The 4,868-nt window shown below is 33.8% G+C and overlaps 1 long non-coding RNA gene across 1 annotated transcript; it reads left to right on the forward strand.

Annotated features, from left to right (window-relative positions):
• Window positions 1–325: 325 nt before the first annotated feature.
• Window positions 326–1,273, forward strand: LOC111085218. Its single transcript, XR_002610053.1, has 2 exons — window positions 326–479; window positions 901–1,273. It is a non-coding gene; the product is annotated as an uncharacterized LOC111085218 (long non-coding RNA).
• The last annotated feature ends 3,595 nt before the right edge of the window (window positions 1,274–4,868 follow it).

Consider the following 4,868-nt stretch of genomic DNA (forward strand, 5'->3'; position numbering starts at 1 on the left):
ACAAACAAACCTTTAGGAATGCCCCCCCCCCAGTGGCACAGCGGGATGTCTGCGGACTTACAACGCTAGAATCCGGGTTTCGATACCCGTGATGGGCAGAGCACAGATAGCTGTTTGTGTAGCTTTGTGCTTAACTACAAACAAACATCAAACTCTACGAAACGGTAAGTAAGTTGTTGCTAGGAAACTGGTGTTCACTGTTACTGTTAGGTCGGTATAAGGAAAACCAGACTGACCGGTGCAAACCAGGTTTGTGTTTCTATACTGTTTCCATGGGTACAGTATCCTTAAGTTATCTCCCTGTGTGACGTGCTACCTTGTATTCATGGCACGAAGTAATTATGTTTGTTTGCGCAAGCAAGCCGAAAACGGCTATATAAACTTAAGAGCTTAGGTGAAACAACACATACATTCAGCCAATTTTAGTCAACGAAAAAGTAAATATTTACAAGTTTCGTCAAATTAACTTGCTGAAACGGGTGAGTGTATTTTGGTTTACGCGTTAATCCAAGCTCGTTGAAAATGCTTTTGACTATTTGAAATCAAAGTCCAACACTAATTACTGTTTCAAATCTCTACCACAGTCTGTTAAGGTGGATAATGAGAGAAATTCACAATAAAGCAGATGCACGAGTTAATGGAAGGAATATAAACATTAGGTATGTGGCCTGCACTGACTTGATAGAAGAAGTGTAGCACTAAATAGCAAAAGATCTGAGACAAAAAAACAGTTTGTTTTAGCAATAAGCGCTCTGTCCACCACAGGGGATCGAACCCCGAGCTTTAACGTAAATTTACTGATAACCCACTGGGGGGACATTCTTCAAAACGACAAAAAATAAACAATGTTTTAGCTCGACCTCGATTTCAACGTTAATTGATAATATCACGTTTTCCTAGAAACCATGGACTCTATGAACAGTCAACGTCAGGGCGGAATCCAGGCACTTGAGAGACAGCAGAAACGGAACACAAAACAGGAAGAACCAGGAAATCACCCAGAAGAAGATAAGGATCTTTCTGAGGGGCAGACCGAAGTTCCAAAGAGAGAAGGCCAGGAAAGCGTTCAAGAAAAATAATTAAAACGACGATTTTTGTATAATATAAAGTTTATTTATTGCACCTGTCCTTTATTTATTTTTTACTTGTATCTAAACTATATTTGTATCGTTCATTTAGATTGAGTTGCTGTCGTACGTAAGATCTGAGATTTTTCAGTTTCAAATATGTTGTAGTTGCCGTGAAATAAATATATTATTAACATAAAAGAAAACTGTTGTTGTGTGTTATAAGTTCATACCTAATGCTCAATTTGTTCATCTGTCTATGGTCTATATTTCCCCTTAGAGCAAAGTTTTTAATTTACTTATATTTTTTTTTTTACTCAGCTCTTTATTCATCATCTCATTGTGTAACGACCAAAACCCTTAGTTTTTTTTTAACCAGGTTGCTGCGTAGCGTTAAAAATGCGGAGCGATAATGTCGAGTGAGATTATATAATTAACAGGTCAGGGATGCACTTGGAATTTTGTGATTTCTTCCAAAGAAACCGGAATATATTTTCACTGTGATCACTAATATGACAGTAAGATTATATATATAATTATGAATTCGAAAATACATGAAATGTGCCAGTTATATGGAATATTCAAAATCGACAGTCAGTTACCATACACACGTAAATCGTTTATTTGATATAAAGTTAATAGTTTTAGTGCAAAGCCACATTAGGCTATCTGCTATATGCTAAGACCGTGAATTTACCGCTGTCACACCAAGGGCTTTGAGATATTTGACGAATAAAATTGATATTATTTTTATACATTACTCTTATTGTCTGATTACAAGTTCAATCACAATTAGTTTGTTTTAAGATAAATATATAGAGTTATTATTTAATAAATATATTACACGTGTAACTGAAGAGAGATGGCGTTTCTAAGTTGATTATAAGTTCATCTGACGAACCACATTCGAATAGGCTTTGTTTGTTTTGAATTTCGCGCAAAGCTACACGAGGGCTATCTGCGCTAGCCGTCCCTAATTTAGCAGTGCAAGACTAGAGGGAAGGCAGCTAGTCATCACCACCCACCGCCAACTCTTGGGCTACTCTTTTACCAACGTCACATTATAACGCCCCCACGGCTGAAAGGAGCGAGCATGTTTGGTGGGACGGGGATGCGAACCCACGACCCACAGATTGCGAGTCGAGCGTCCTAACCCCCTGGCCATGCAGGGCCTAGCTCGAATGTACTCAATGAAACTCTAGCTAAGAGGAAAATGGTAAAACTTAGTGTAGGTGTGGACGTAAGTTGAAAAATAAGAAATAAATCTGATTGGTCGTATGTGGATCGAGGTCACGGAATAACTTATATGATGGGAATTACTTTACGTGTAGTAGCGTGAAAATTAAAGACGGTATTAGCGAAACGTTAAACAACTTACCAATGTTATCTATTTGTTTTTAATATATATATATATTTTTTACTTTTTAATATTCACGACAAAACTGACAGAGACGTGAAACAGCACAAAATGAAAGAAATATTTGTAACGCTGTCAAATGGAAGACAATGTAAGAAAAAAATTACATATAAAATCCGAAAATTAAAAATGATAGGAAAACTAAAATAATTAATGAAATTCATGATTACGTAAAATATCTGAAATGTTTAACGAATACAAAAACTTTAAAATAAGCAAAACATATAGATAATTTAATGAATATAAACAGTTTAAAATAGCAAGACATATAGATAATTTAATGAGTATAAACAGTTTAAAATAGCGAGACAGCATATAGATAATTTAATGAATATAAACAGTTTAAAATAGCGAGACATGTAGATAATTTAATGAATATAAGCAGTTTAAAATAGCGAGACATGTAGATTATTTAATGAATATAAACAGTTTAAAATAAGCGAGACATGTAGATAATTTAATGAATATAAACAGTTTAAAATAGCGAGACATGTAGATAATTTAATGAATATAAACAGTTTAAAATAAGCGAGACATATATAGATAATTTAATGAATATAAACAGTTTAAAATAGCGAGACATGTAGATAATTTAATGAATATAAACAGTTTAAAATAAGCGAGACATATAAATAATTTAATGAATATAAACAGTTTAAAAAATTTCGCGCAAAGCTACACGAGGGCTATCTGCGGTAAAAATTTAAGTTCTCCTTGACAAAGTAGTCAAAAAAGTGAGTTAGTTTTGTCTTGGATGGTAAAAATTTAAGCTTTCCTTGCCAAAGTAGCCAAAAATGTGAGTTAGTTTTGTCTTGGATGGTAAAAATTTAAGTTCTCCTTGCCAAAGTATCCAAAAAAGTGAGATAGTTTTGTCTTGGATGGTAAAGATTTAAGCTCTCCTTGATAAAGTAGCCAAAAAAGTGAGTTAGTTTTGTCTTGGATGGTAAAAATTTAAGTTCTCCTTGCCAAAGTAGCCAAAAAAGTGAGTTAGTTTTGTCTTGGATGGTAAAAATTTAAGCTCTCCTTGACAAAGTAGCCAAAAAAGTGAGTTAGTTTTGTCTTGGATGATAGAAAATTGAGCTTTCCTTGACAAAGTAGCCAAAAAAGTGAAATAGGTTTCCTTCTGGAGATAAAACTTAGCGTTTTCAGCGGTTGACTTGCTTTCTTCTACATTACCATTAACCAAGAGATAAAACGATACTTTTCAAGATTTTGTTGCCATTAACCATGAAATAAAACGATACTTTTCAAGATTTTGTTACCATTAACCAAGAGATAGGACGATACTTTTCAAGATTTTGTTGCCATTAACCAAGAGATAGGACGATACTTTTCAAGATTTTGTTGCCATTAACCAAGAGATAGGACGATACTTTTCAAGATTTTGTTACCATTAACCAAGAGAGAGAACGATACTTTTCAAGATTTTGTTGCCATTAACCAAGATACAGGACGATACTTTTCAAGCTTTTGTTACCATTAACCAAGAGAGAGAACGATACTTTTCAAGATTTTGTTGCCATTAACCAAGATATAGGACGATACTTTTCAAGATTTTGGTCTACACTCTAGACATCAATGTGACCCGTTTAATAACTACTAGTATTAACGAAGGAGGACAAATACATTTGGTGATTTTGACGGAATACAGGCCACTCGACGAAAGCTCTAGGGTTTGGCTGATTTTTTAAATACATTTTTTTATATTTTATGTATTATTGTGTTTTTATGTGCTCGTTTCTTCAGAAATAGGTTGTTGAAACTAGTTTTTTCATTTTTAAAATTTAAAATGTTTTTATTTGTTTGAAGTTTGTTGTACCTTGAGGAATGGGATAAGCGCTTTTATTCAATTATACGGTTTTAAGTGATGTAAACACTAATGTTTCGAATCACCACAACCAAATTTTATCACTTGACTAACCCCAGTGAAAATAAGAAACGATGGGGTCAAAACGAATATACTCAATACACTTTTGTGTTTTATATTTTATGTACTTGTACAAAATCTGTCCCGTTTTATGATGTAAGTAATTGTTTCAGGTGTTAAAGATAAACCGTCTTATCTATCTTTCTAATAATCGCACATGTAAATGTTTGTTTGTTTAGAATTTTTGCGCAAAGCTACACGAGGGCTAGCATCCAAGACAAAACTAACTCACTTTTTTGGCTACTTTGGCAAGGAGAACTTAAATTTTTACCATCCAAGACAAAACTAACTCACTTTTTTGGCTACTTTGGCAAGGAGAACTTAAATTTTTACCATCCAAGACAAAACTAACTCACTTTTTTTGGCTACTTTGGCAAGAAGAACTTAAATTTTTACCATCCAAGACAAAACTAACTCACTTTTTTTGGCTACTTTGGCAAGAAGAACTTAAATTTTT

This window comes from Limulus polyphemus, unplaced genomic scaffold (genome assembly GCF_000517525.1).
Source record: "Limulus polyphemus unplaced genomic scaffold, Limulus_polyphemus-2.1.2 Scaffold278, whole genome shotgun sequence".
NCBI lineage: Eukaryota > Metazoa > Arthropoda > Merostomata > Xiphosura > Limulidae > Limulus > Limulus polyphemus.